We start from the raw sequence: 15,056 nt of genomic DNA, 5'->3' as shown, positions 1-15,056 counted from the left end.
GAAATGGGTAACTATCAATTCCTTAATCCAAATAAATGTTTAGGGAACGAATATTAGCTTCTGGAACCTCGAATTCTATTAAACCGGGTAGTAGAATTCATCCCGAGCACTTAGGTTTGAATCCTTGAGCCTCTCCAAGCTTAAAAATGATTCTAGACCAAAATGCCTAGGCGGGCTGAGACCTGGTCTTGAAGGTCGTGGCATGCCTCAAGTCAGAGGCACAACCTCATGCATCAGGGGGAGGAGGGTCACGACTAACCCCCCTAGGGCCGTGGCGCGCCCTCAATTCAGCAAGCTCTCCTAGGGCATTCTGGGAACGCGGGTCATGGCGCCCATGATCTGGATCGCGGCTCGCCCCCACGAACCCAGAATTCTGTGGGTTTCTAGCATTTCTCCTCAACTCTCAGCCCCAAAATCCAGCTTTAATATACTCCCAAACACATATCCAGTCCCCAACCAAGTCCAGTACTCATAATTACAAAGATTAGGCTTACAAACTCTCAAAATCCTACTGAAATTACCATCCAAAACCAACAATCAGTCATCACCCAAGAACCTAGACAAGTTCATCCTAATCACCTAAATGGCAGCTAAATCCTCAACTTCAATCTTTTAGTCCTTAAGCTTAAATTCCCAAACTTCCCAACTGATTCTTGTAAACTTCAAGTCTCAATCCTCAAGACCTTCTTGTTGAATTCCCCAAATTTCCTCCTCCAAAACCTACAAATTCACTAAGGCACAAGAGAGGGAGAAAGGAACGTGTAAGATGACGAGGAGAGAGAGTTTAGGTAGGTTCTGCTTATTTTCTAGAGGCTTACAGATAATATCATATAACTCCTAAAAGACTAAATTTCCCCTTAGACTAATTTAGCTCATCATTGCCCATAAGGGTAAAATAGTCATTTTCCCTAGTTCTCGCTAATTCCTCAAGTGTTCCTACTATTAACCAAGTAATCCTGTCGTGTCCAATTAATTATCAAATACTTATTCATTATTCAATAAATCCCAGAATATTCTCTAAATTCCCAAAATACCCCTAGGCTCCCCTCGAGCCGGGTATTAAACCCTGCTGCGACTATTTCGCTAATCCGCTCACTAGCACTGTCTCGAGCCATGTACTGTAAATATATCCACATAATAATATGGTCTCAACCATTTATCACGTATAATCACATTTATGCCTTTAATGGGCTAAAATTACAAATATGCCCTTATAAATAGTAAATGGTCCACATGCATATCTAATACTCATAAACATGCATATAATATGTGTTTATAAACCCTATTAGCAATTTTGGGTCGTTACATTTCTGCATTCATTTGCATTTGTTTATAAATTTAATAGTTAAAGGTCTATTGGTCACCTGTAGCATCTCTCACTTATGAGGGGCGTTACAACCATCATTTTGAAATAGTATACGAACACTTGGTTATAAAAGTTATGGATACCACATATCCTACTTGTCTCTTTCTGTTATATTATTTCATATAATATAATATTATATTCAATAATTTGACAAAATGTTATTTGTCACACCTTGTACAATATAATTGAGAGTTACACATTGGACACATGTGTGTGCCCAAATGTAACATATTTTGGAGTTACAAAATCTGTTACAAATTTGTAACTCCCAAATATCACCAAATAATGTGTAGATTTTATGTTACACATTTTTTAATTGAATTGATCAAATCCATTAGTGATATGGTTGTTAAAGACATGATTTTAACCTCCATAATTTTTTTTTTGAGGTTACAAAGTCAGGTGGGAACAATATACATCCGTTTGAAAAATGCACAAATGTGATTTGCTAAAAATTGGTATGTGGTCGTGGCCATTAGTGTCCCTGGCCACGACCTATGGACAGATGCACACGGCCACAGCCAGGAATGCTGGTGGCCATGGCCAGAGACTTATGCAACAAATTTTATACTCTTTTTTCCACTTTGAGTGGTTCTAATAACTCATCTAACTGCCAAAATTCCTTTTTAATTCCATAAACATCCAACTAAACATTGGTAACAACCATGAGGGTTGGTGGAATTCGAAATTCAAAGGGTGTGTCATAACTTTATAAATTGGAGCCTATTGCTCACTTGTAAGACACAACATTTTCTATCCACAAAACACTTGGCTAGAAAATACACCATAGAGGCTTAATAATTTCAAAGAGCTATTTCCTTGTGAAATCCCTTAGTACTTAGAGAAAATGGAGAAATAAGCTTTTGGACAAAGGTCTTGAACCTTGTTCAAGTTGGTGATCCCCACTACTCTACACTTTGGTTGTGTGAGAGTTTGTGTTCATTATTTTTTCTTCTTTTTCTTATTTACTTGTATTATTGTTTTTTTTTAGCTTGTAATCTTCTTCTTTTACATCTTTCTATTTACTTGTATTTTGTGTAATTGAGTTGTAATATTTCTTTAATCAATGACCTTGTCTATTGTATTTATTGCATAGAGGTGTATTTTAATTTTTCCACTAAAAGAGGTGAGCATCTCATTTTATGAGATAAGAAACGATGAACCTAAGGAGGTTATATCTTTTGGAAGTATCTTGTCATTGCAACAAAAAATGGATCAAGGTGGATTTAAAATTTTGAGATAACATATTGTTCAATAGACTTGTAGTCTAGATTGTGGTCAAATGAAAACATAGTTAATAATTATTTAGTGACAATAATCCTTAAATATTCAATGTATCAATGAGGAGACATTGCAAATTTGGAGAAACTTTAAACCAAAAATAGTGAATGAATTGATGAGAATTTCGTTAATTTTTGTTAAAGAGAATAAAATGTTGATATGATTAATTTAATCTCAATGAGGGGCATTTTTAGTTGTAAAACCAACTTTAAAGTATAAGAAATCAAAGTATTTAAATAAATCAATGAGGGTTTATTTTATTTTATTTAAGTGTTTTTGACATCTTCAAATTGATCTTAGTAAAGAAAAGCAGTGGATGTCAAAGTGGTGTTTTCAAAAGAATCTCAAAGAGACTCTAGGAAAATGCACAAAAGTCGTTTAAGTGATTTTGAGATTATATAGATAGCTAAAAGTGAAAATTAGTGGTCATTTTCTTGAGAAAATTTCACATTGTATTTGTGTTCACATATTTCATTTTGTGAAAGAGTAAATGGCGGCTAAAATACCTAATATTTTTAAAAAATTACACTTTTATACCCAATTTTTTTTTTTGGAATAAATATACTAGTAATGTCTTCAAAATGTTTCACTTTTACGCCTAATTTTTTTTGGCAATAAATATACTCAATATTTTTAAAATGTTGCACTTTTATACCTATTTTTTATTGTTTGATAAATAATAAGAAAGTGAAGGAAAAATATAGGATTTCATTTATTTTTAAAATTTTAAATTATTTTCTCTTTCTTATTCTTTCTCAAAATAACTATTTTAAAATAAAAATTAATAAATGTTTTAATAATATTAATAAAAATGATTTAAAATAATTAAAAACTTATATATTTTAATCAATTTAAAATATAAATTTTTTTAAAAAAAAAAAAAAAGTAAAGGAAAGTAATTTTACTAATCTTAATTTTTTTTTACTATTTTGAAAGGGAAAGTAATTTTAAAATTTAAAAATAACTAAAATCCTATATTTTTTCTTCACTTTCTTATATTTCTAAAAATAATATTAAAAAATAGGTACAAAAGTGCAACATTTTAAAATCATTAGGTATATTTACTGCAAAAAAAATTGGGTATAAAAGTGTAACATTTTGAAGACATTAAATATATTACCGCCAAAGAAGATATTAGGTATAAAAGTGTAATATTTTGAAAACATTAGGTATTTGAGCTGCCATTATGAAATATAAAAGAAAGCAAACCAAGTGAATGTTACTTTCAAAGAATCGTGTCTTGCTTTTGCAAGTAAATAAATCAAAATAAACAAACATTGAGGTTTTGTTTATATTGATCTATTGAGAAATTAACCATGTTGCTTAAATGACTCACGATGAACCTTGAGAATTACAAGTCTAGATTTATCTTGGAGGATAAATGACTTAATAGAAATAAATATATTTCTATTTGAAAGGGATATTTTCACTTTATGTGAGAAATGTAGGGGTGATGCTCCAATGTTAATCAATTTATGTTCATAATGGTTTATTAATTTTGTCATCCTATTAAATAGGTGACTTGGAATTCCACATTCTAAATCAATTTGTCTATGTGTATAGAATGGATAAATCTAGACATGCTTGGTGTCTAAAGTTATTGTTTTAATATTTTGATTCAAGAAGGAATCAATTTAAAAAAAAAAGGAGAATTTTTAGAAACAAAGGGAATTCTAAAATTAATATTCAAGAAAAATGTTTATCTTGGATATTGAAGTATAAATTAGTGGGAGTCTTGACTATGGTTAAAATCACCATTTTAATGGTGTAACTATTTTAATCAAACTATATCTAGCAACAAGGTTTGAATAAATAAAAATGAGAGAATGATTAAGTATGCATAGATGAGAAAAGAAATAACTCAAATTGAATCATTTTTACATCTCAAGGGATGAGACTTAGACTCCCTAAAGAGAGTCACGGTTGGTGGTAATCTATTTTAATACTAGTAATCAAACTAGTATTAGGTTCAATAGGTAATAACAAGTCAATCGCAAGTGCATAGTAGTAGTAATCAAAATTTTGTCCCATCTAAGATATGAGTACTAGAGTGTTACCAAAATGAGGGCTCAAACCAAAAGGTTTTTTTTAATAAAACTCAGTCTGGAAAAGATAAGTATTTTGGGGTAACAAAACACTATAAGAGTTCTACCTATATAGATCAGAGGTGGTGCCGCCCTCATGAGAATTAGGAGCCATTATCAATAAAAGTCTATGAATGGAATGTGCACATGGCCACTAACGGTGCAAAAGCGAGACATTGAGGTCTCAAGTGAACATAGCAGATGTGTGTGTGTTATCCCTTGTTTGTTATCAATGGATAATGGTTCAATGCTTCGGTAACCAAAATCTCAACAAACTTTGTGATAATTACACTAAGGTAAAATTCAAGTCGAAATAAATTTTACTTTCTACATTAATGCAAAGATTTCTATAGAGATTAATTATTTAATCAAGTGGAGGAATATTATATTTTAATATAATGTTTGATTGATTAAATAACTATTACAAAAATTTAATATTTAATCTACTCAAGAAATGTTATATTATTTCATATAATATAAGATTAGATTAAATAATATGACAAAATATGATTTGTCCAAAAAAATGTGATTTGTCACATCTTGTAACATATAATTGAGAGTTACAAATTGGATACATGTGTGTGCCAAAATATAACATATTTTGGAGTTACAAAATCAATTACAAATTTGTAACTCCAAAATATCACCTAATAATGTGTAGATTTTATGTTGATTTGGAGTTAAAAAATCATACATTTTTTATTTGAATTGATCAAAGACATTAGTGATATGACTGTTGAAGACATGATTTTAACCCCCATATAGTGTTTGGAGGTTACAAAGTCATGTGAGAAGAGTATAGAGCCATATGAAAATGAAAAAAAAGTGATATGCCAAAAATTGGCCTATGGCAGTGACCACCAATGTTTTTGGCTGTGGCCTATGGACAAATGCACACGCCCTAGGCCAGGAATGCTGGTGGCCGCGGCTAGAGATGTGTTCAACCAATTTTATACTCCTTTCTTCACTTTGAATGGCTCTAACAACTCAAGTAACTCCCAAAACTCATTTTTAATTCCATAAACATCTAATTAAACATTGGTAACAACCATGGGGTTAGTGGAATTTGAAATTCAAAGGGTGTCTCAAAACTCTATAAATAGGAGCCTATTGCTCACTTGTAAGATAAATGATTTTCTATTCACAACGCACTTGGCTAAATTATACACCATAGAGACTTGATAATTCCAAAGAGTTATTTTCTTGTGAGATCCCTTAGTACTTAGAGAATAGGGGGAAATAAACTTTTGGACAAAGGTTTTGAACCTTGTTCAAGTTGGTGACACTACTTTACACTTTGGTTGTTTGAGAGTTTGTGTTCATTCTTTTGTTCTTCTTGTTCTTATTTACTTGTATTATTATTGTTTTGAATTTGTAATCTTCTTCTTCTACATCTCTCTATTTACTTGTATTTTGTGCAATTGAGTTGTAACCTTTCTTTAATCAATTACCTTGCCTATTGTATTTCTTGCATAGAGTTGTATTTTGTTTTTGTTGGTGTTTTATGCCCTAATTAAAACTCAATTTCTTTATAATATCATTTTATTATCAATAAAAAAATAGAAATCATTTTTTGACTTGGTCAATCACTTTGCTAACATGTTTTATTTTCATGATTATTTGTTTAATATAAACTTTTATTAAATCTGGAGCATATAGCTAATCGTATTTATAGTGACGTAATCACAGTGGAATATAAATATGATTATATGTTCAAAATAAATTAGTCCTAAGATTAGTCAGTGCACAGGATTTACACTGACTTGCCAATCTACGATATGATCTACTTCCACGTTGTATTGTTATGTTTTTTCCAGAACATTAACAAAGTAGATAAGATCAGATGTATTTGTTACATCGGACTGGACTGATATTGACAGTAGATAGGATAAGTAAACATACCGTTATTATCTATTCTAGTCATATCATATAGTTGACCATATGTCAATTCAATCTCAATTTTGAGTGGTTAGTATTCTAATTGATTGTATTATTTGAGTTATTTGACTTGTTCGTTACCAGCTTACCGTACGAACTAGCCCATACTTACATCTTGGGAACTCGATAGTATAATTGAGTGGGAGTGTTAATCATAGATATGAACATAGCGATCTCATTTCAGTAATTAATATTAGTTTACTGAAATATCATTTACAAGGAACTAAGTGTTTTAAGGATAAAATACAATGAGGGGTAAAACGGTATTTTAGTCCCATCTCATTGTAGACCGTCTATAGAGGATTGAGTGACAATTATGGTTGTAACAATTGATAATTAATAGCGTATCTATATTTGATATAGAGCGTTCTATGAATTCAAGAGTACAATTCCGAGTCTTTAGTGGAGTCACGAGGAATTAATAAGTTAGTAAATTTATCTGTTAGAGTTATGATAACTTATTGGAGCTTGATTTCATAGGCCCATGGTCCCCACTGTAACTTGGATAAAATCATCTAGATAGTACCAATTAATTGATTTAATTATCAATTAGAATTATCAAAGTTGACTAGGTCACTTTTGGATAGTTTCACAGAGTTATGTAATTTAGAGAAGAAAAGAGAAATTATGACAAAGTTATTAATTAAGATAAATTGATATCTAAATTAATAAATAAGTTTAGATCAAGGTTTAAATTATAAATAATTAATTTTACAAAGGATTTAAATAATTATTTAATTAAATAAATCAATAGAAAATAATACAGGCCTTGATTTTAAGTCCAACGGGCTTATAATTAAAAGGAAAATTTCATGGGCCTAAAGCCCATGATAGTTTTGACCTAGGGCTGATATTATCTACTATTTTGTTGATTTATTAATTAAATTAAATGGCCTAATTGAGTCTATAACAGTAGTGCTTAGAGGGAGTTGAAAACACAAGTCAAAACACAAGTTTAATCTCTGGTTTTCTGATAGTTTTTAGATTCTCTCTATAAACATAAGTCCTTTTCTAAGCCTCATTGTTCTTTTCTCTTCTTCTCTTTGTATCTATCATATGTGTTGAGAATTGCCCACCCTAGTCTAGGTAATTCTAAGGATACTTTGGAAGGCTGTGAAGAAATTTGAAGAACGGTTCAGTTTCTTGGTAATACTCTGGGACAGAAAGGATGCAAGGGTTAGAGAAATTGAAGGAAGGACTCTATCATTCCGCTGCATATAATGTAAGTTTTCTCATCATTATTTCTGTTTGAATTCAATTTTAGAAACATGTTCTAGGTTATCTTATATTGATTTGTTTAATATATGATTTACATGAAAATAAAGAAGATACTGTATAAGTTTTCCCAACAATTGGTATGAGAGCCTTTGGTAATCTTTATTTTCATGCATGATCATGTTAAAAATTTAGTTGTTTGATGTGTTGAGTAATTGGGTGGATTTCATTTTTTTTATGATGCATATTGAATTTATGTGATTAGCATATTTGGGTTCTTTTGTTGTGTTTTCTTTGCAAATTTTTTTTTACATAAATGTTTTATTTGATGTAAAACATGGTAAAAATTATTTAGAAAACATTTTTGCCTTGAAAAATTGCATAAATTTTATTAATTTTCTTTTCTCAGCCAGTGGACGCAACCTGGGTAACAACAACTAGTGGCCACGGACACCATATACCTTTGCCTGCGGCCAGTGCACGAAAAATGTCCAGAATAGTCCCATGGCCGTGGCCACCAACTTTCCCTAGTCGCGACCTGAATTAATTTTTTCTTAAACATTTCATTTTTTGAATGTAATTTTAATTGGTTAATACAAAATATCTAATATTTTCTATTATTTCAAAATATCTTTTTTGAAATACGATATTTTTGTTGTTTGATCTTTTTAAAAAATAGATATTTTCTACAAAGATTCAAATTCAAATTTAAAAATAGGTTAACTAATTAATTTTAAATAATTTAATATATTAAAATATTATAATTAAGTTACAGATATTTAAGATATTTTTTAATACTTGATATTTTTTTTATATCTAATAATTGAAAATAATAATATCTGATTATTCTATAGATTTTAATATTTAAATAATTTGAAATTTGAAAATTTGTTGACTAGATATTTTATATATATTTGAATTTGTTTTACTATTTTAGATATTTTTTCACAAATAGCAGATGATATTTATTTTTAAAAATTTATAACTGGTTAATGTTTTTGTTTTTTAAAAATCACGTTTTTCAAACCAATTATTAAATTATTTTTTAAAAAATTTGATTTAAATTAACTTTAAGTGTTCTTGAACCTTTAAGCTCAAGGATTGAATTGGCGATTTAATGAGTTTTAGGACTGAATTTTTGTTGGGTTTTGTTGTTCGGAAGGTGTTAGAGTTATTGTGATAATTGAATTATAGTTTTGGGCTCCTGAAATTGGATGAACTAAGTTCGAGGGGCCAAGTCGCGACTTTGTTCTAGAGAAGTCGCGACTTAGCCTTAGCCCAGGCACCTTGGGAGGCCTCTACCTGGGAGCGTGTCGCGACCTGTTAGGGCAAGTTGCGGCCCGTGCCTCTGGAGAGAGGGGTGGAGGCTTACTGATTGGAGGAGCGCACCGTGACTCACTAGGCTAGGTCGCGATCCGCCTGAGCATTTTTGCCTTGGGGAGTTTGTTTTAAATGGAAACCTTTTTCTAAGGACGACAACAGCGCGCTGGTCGAAAGACTTAGGTCTAAACCAGCAACGTAGTTTTACGTTGATCGACTCTGAGGTCGATGGTAAACCTAGGGTTTGGGCTAGCTCTATGGCTAGTGAGACAAAGCTAAGGGTGAGGGCGCTAGGAGACTCTATGGTCACGTAGCTAGGGCATATGCCCTAGAATTGGTTCTAAGGCCATTTATTCAGGGCAGCGGCCCCAAAATTGGTCTAATGACCACTTTCTTGTATCTGAATGATGGTATTTATAGATTAATATTTCTGAATTTGTTAAATTGGTATCTAGAAGTTTATATTCTTTGTTTATGCACATGTTGAGTTTTCTTGCTGAGCCTTGGCTCACGGATGCCTTGTGGTGCAGGTAAGGGAAAAGGAAAGCTTGAACAGCCATGAGTTGGAGAGCTTCAGTGGTGGCATGTACATATGCCGCTGCTCGACCACAACGGTCGGGTTTATCTTAGAGGAACTAGGGTTAAAGCCATGTTTTTTCCACTTATGCCGGCTGAATGTAACTTTTGATATATTCGTACCTTTTGAAAGTTTAGTCATAATATTTTTGGATCCCATGTTTATACGAGACTTGTTAAATAAAAGTCAACAGTTCTTTGACCAAAATTTGTAACCCTAACCCTTGGCACTAACCTTAGTTACACATTTTAAACCAAATGACCTGATTAGCAGGTTTGACACAATTTTAAGTACAGAGTGTAATGGTCCTTGATTAGGAGGACATTACAACTTGGTATTAGAGCTACCAAGGTTTAAGGGTTCCTGAAGACTGGTCGGGCATGTACACTCGAAGGTCAGAGACACTGGCTGGCCAAGAGTTACAGGCCAGTGAAGGGAATGACCAGAGCCAGGCCCCACTGCCAGGTCCAAAGAACTGGAAACAGGTGCTTGCTGACATGCAAGCCAAGTTAGAGAGGGAGGAAGAAGAGACATGCCTCTTGAGGCAGCAACATGTTCCAAGAGGGAACCTACTGGCCATAGTACCTGCAATTTTACAGCCAGAGGTACCGATAATTGTACAGCCCCAGGCAGGATGAGATAGGTGGGAACCCCTGTATGAGAGGTTCAGGCAGCAACACCCTCCAGTCTTTGAGGGCGATTCTGATCCACTGAAGGCTGAGCAGTGGATGACCATGATAACCACTGCCCTAGACTTTATGAGGGTAGGTGGTAATGAGAGACTGGCCTGTGCCACTTATATGTTTCTGAAGGATGCCCGAATATGGTGGGAGGTGGTATCCCAGACCAGAGCAGTTACCACCATGGAGTGGGAAGAGTTTAGAACCTTATTCAGCGAGAAATACTATAATGACACAGTTAAAGCTGCGAAGGCTGAAGAGTTCAACAGGTTACTTTAGGGTAATATGACAATAATTGATTACGCCTTGAAGTTCGACAGATTTGCAAAGTTTGCCAGGGATCTGGTGCCCACTGATGGGACCAGAAGAGAGAGATTTCTTCAGGGGCTACAGCCTATGATAGCCCACGATGTTCGTATTACAACTGTGACAGTAGTGACTACCTATGCACAAGTTGTGGAAAAGGCACTTACAACTAAGAGTGTTGAGAACAAGATTGGCATGATAATACAACTAGAAGGGATTCTAGGAGGCTGGAACCTCCATTTCCAGGTTTTGGAAAGGGCGGAGGCCCCAATGATTAGAAGAGGAAGACCCCAGAAACAATTTAAACTTTAGGGCCAGATAGGAGGCCACAGGGTATACAGATGGGCTGTCAGAGTGGCAGTGAGACATGGAGAAAGATTTCTTGAGAGCCAGAAAGGAGGAGCCGAAGAAAGTGGACAACCTGATGCCAGCTCGGGTGTTCAGCTTTCTAGTGCTGGAACCTTTTATACTTTCTTATTGATTCGGGTGCTACACATTCCTTTGTTGCTAGTAGGATTATAGATGGGTTATGCAGACCTTGTGATTTCTATTATGTGGAGTTTGGTACGATATTTTTAACTGAGGAGTTAGTGGTATCCAGGAGATGGATTAGGTCACTACCAGTTATAGTGGATGGCAGGGAATTATCAGTTGACTCGGTGGAGTTGGAGATGACCAAATTTGACCTAATTTTGGGTATGGATTGGCTAGAGAAGTATGGAGTTGGAGATGACCAAATTATGTGCTTAATTGTTATATTGATTGTAATTATGTGATAATATGACTAGTGTTGCATATTTAGGGGTATTAAATATGCATGTGGGCCCGTTTCTTATTAGAAGGGAAATTATGATAATTTGGCATTGTAACGACCCAAAATCGCTATCAAGGCTTAAGGGCCTTGATTAGCGTGTCAGGAGGGCCTAATTGGTTTATATCTGATTTAAATGATTATGTGATATGCATGATTATATGATTATATGGATATGTGAAATGCATGTTTATGAGTATTAATATGCATGTGGGCCCTGTTTAGCTCATGAGGGCGTATTTGTAATTTTGGCCCGTTGAGGGCATAAATGTGATTATTGGTGGTGAATTGTTGAGACCACATTATTATGTGGATATATTTGCAGCATATGGCTCGAGACAGTCCTAGTGAGTGGATTGGCGAAATAGTCACGGCGGGGATTTATACCTGGCTCGGGGGAGCGTGGGGGTATCTTTGGGATTTTAGAAAATATATTGGGGATTATTAGACATTGGGTAAATATATGGTGATTAATTGGATGAAGAGATTTAGTTGGTAAATATTAGGAACATTCGAAGAATTAGCAGGAATTGAGAGCAAAATGACCTTTTTACCCCTAGGGCCACTTAAGGAATTAGTAACCATATGAGGGGCAAAATGGTCTTTTATTGGAGAGGATATATTCAGAATTTTGTTTAGAACATAACAGAAAGGTGTTGAATTAGTTAAGGAAAGAAAGAAGGAAAAAAGGCTCTCAACACTCTCTCTCTCATCCCTCACGATTCTCTCTCTCACTCTGAAGCAATGGAGCAAAGGGACCTAGGCTTGTCATTGGGGGCTAGTGAGCTTTGATGAATTGGAGGGGAAATCAAGCTGGAATTGAAGCTGAAAACAGGGGGAATTTGGGTGATCAAGCTGGAAATACTCAGAGAATTTGTGAAGAATTTGATGGCCACTTAAGGTTTATCGCCGAGGCCCAAGGCTAAGGACCCGTGCTCAGAACCAGTTCACCTTCTCCGCTCGAAATCAAAGGTAAGAAAACTGCACCCGTTTATGTGGCTATGTTGGGACTAGGGTTCCCTATATTGAATAATACAATGTTGTACGATTATGATATGCCATGGGAGCATGAAATAAATGGCCTAAGAGTGCCGGAATTGATATTTGCGCACAGGACGCGACTCGGCCGCTGAGAGCTAAGGTTAGCTAAATAATCATTGAGCTCGGCCTAAGCGAGGCGGATTCATTGTGTTAAATAGAGGGTGTGGCCTAAGGGCGTCGACCCTGGATATTGTATGATGACTATGATGTGTTTATTGTTGTTAATTTGTTTCCTATAGCTTGTTGAATACTGGTTGAAATGGTTTGTGATTTGCTGATTTCTAGCACTCATTATGTGTCTGTCATAAGGTGTTGAATACCTGGTTAACTGCTTTATGGATCATTTGATTGTCTGTATTGTTTATGCTTTGTATTATGGTTTTCTTGCTGGGCCTTGGCTCACGGGTGCTACGTGGTGCAGGTAAAGGCAAGGGTAAGGTGGACCAATCCTGAGTTGGAGAGCTCTGAGGGTAGGATGTACATAGTCAGTTGCTCGTCTGCCATAGCCGAGGGATAGTACATGGACAGGAAAACCTAAAATTTTTATTTTTCCATTAGAGTGGCTTGTGATTGTATATAACTTTTGAAATTTTGTAAACTGTCCTTTAAACCTTATTTTTGGGATCCCATTTACAAACCGTTTATTTAAATGAAAATTTATCTATTTATGACCAAAATCCTTTAACCCTAACTCGATTATGGTTCTAGTGTCACATTTATAAATAAATGACTTTGTTAGCAAGTCTTGCACCTTTATAAACATAGTATAAAAGTCTTGGTTATCCAGGGCATTACAGGCCTATTGTGGGCATAATTGTATAATTATGTGCATATATGTGATATATGTAAGAGACCACATTATTATGTGGGTTTATTTGGATTACTCAGCACGAGACGATCCTAGGGAGCAAGCTAGCGAGAAAGTCACAATGGGACCCAATACCCGACGTGAGGCGAGTCAAGGGGTATTTTGGGTATTAGACATTTTATCTGGTTTAGTGCCTTTAAGTAATTTTTTAGGACTCGCTTTGCATGCCCTTAAAAGTATTTTATTTTTTTAAAATACAGCTACATTTTTCATTTTGATTTAGAAAAAACATATCCCTTTGAGTGTCCAAAATGTATTATATATGTTAGATTTCTAAAATTTTAAAAGAAAATACAACAAAATATTTTTTATTAATTACTCAAAAATATATTTTCAATATTTAGTCTACTCAGCTTACAAAATCATATTACATGATAGTTTATACTACAATCAAATTCTATCATCACCAAATATTAAACAAGAAATGCATACAATGTTAGTGAAATATATTTTTTATTCTAAAAACTTCAACTGCCAATGTTGTCTAGTATTGCACCAAAGAAATGCATCTCAATATAGACCTGCATATTATAAAAAAGTTCTTTAATTATAAATATATAATAATTCAAACTTATAAATAAGTAGACACACACAACAATTATAAATATATCTATATAATAGATGCAAGAATTAAACTATCAGCATAGGTATTCATATAGTCAAGGAGCAAGCAATTTCTTGTTAGATAGTACTGTTTCATAAAATGTTATTCATCCAGTACATAGAGGTATTTCAAAACAGTAGCAAACTACACCAAAATCAACAACAAAATAGACCATAAATCTACCATATTAATTCATTCAACTTAGTTAACAAAATACACCAAAAATCTGTCACAAAATACACACAAAAAACCAGTAGCACAATACAGAAAATATACCATTAAAACAATAGCAAAATATACCATTAAAACTCTGGATCACAAGATCATGCTCCAATCTTTGGCAGACCTCAGTTAGTCTCCATTGCACAATAGCAAACTAAATTTGTAACAAAATTTTAATAATTTTAATATTTAATTTTGTTTTAACTTTGTAATATAATTCGGCATTTACTAAGTTTGGGGGCTCAACTTCCCCTAATTTTCTGGTTGTATTTTAAATTTGTAAACAAAATAGATATTAACATAAAATTTTATGAAAAATTGTTAAAAAAAAAGTCTCATTATTTTAAATGCAATTAGTCCCTCCCTTAAGAAAAACTTTTAGCTCCATCAATTATTATTAATTAACATATATATCTTCTGAAAAAAGAAATGAAAAATAATTTGTTAATTTGCCAAAACTTCATGATAGCATTGATTTTATTATTATTATTATTATTATTATTAAGAAATGATGAGTTATATTATAATGTATTTCTCTTTTCTCTCATATATTTGACTCATGTCAAAGTTACAAATCATATCTATCTTTCTCTATTTTGACAATACGATAATACAATTTTTACTTTCTATTGATCCAACTTATGAATGTCAATAATACACCTAGCCGACAATAAAAATAAAATAAAATAATAACTAAACAAAAAAAAAAAAACAATGCACACATCATCATCATCATTTGGCTT

At 33.3% G+C, this 15,056-nt stretch overlaps 1 long non-coding RNA gene across 1 annotated transcript; it reads right to left on the bottom strand.

Moving 5' to 3' along the window:
- Positions 1–13,779: 13,779 nt before the first annotated feature.
- LOC133784030 (uncharacterized) lies at positions 13,780–14,463 on the bottom strand. Its single transcript, XR_009871086.1, has 2 exons — positions 14,392–14,463; positions 13,780–14,008 (listed from the first exon to the last, which is right to left on the bottom strand). It is a non-coding gene; the product is annotated as an uncharacterized LOC133784030 (long non-coding RNA).
- Positions 14,464–15,056: the final 593 nt, after the last annotated feature.

Source organism: Humulus lupulus, chromosome 6, assembly GCF_963169125.1.
Source record: "Humulus lupulus chromosome 6, drHumLupu1.1, whole genome shotgun sequence".
In the NCBI taxonomy this organism is placed as follows: Eukaryota; Viridiplantae; Streptophyta; class Magnoliopsida; order Rosales; family Cannabaceae; genus Humulus; species Humulus lupulus.
The sequence above is the reverse complement of the archived record's forward strand: the minus strand, read 5'-3'. Positions and strand labels throughout refer to the sequence as shown.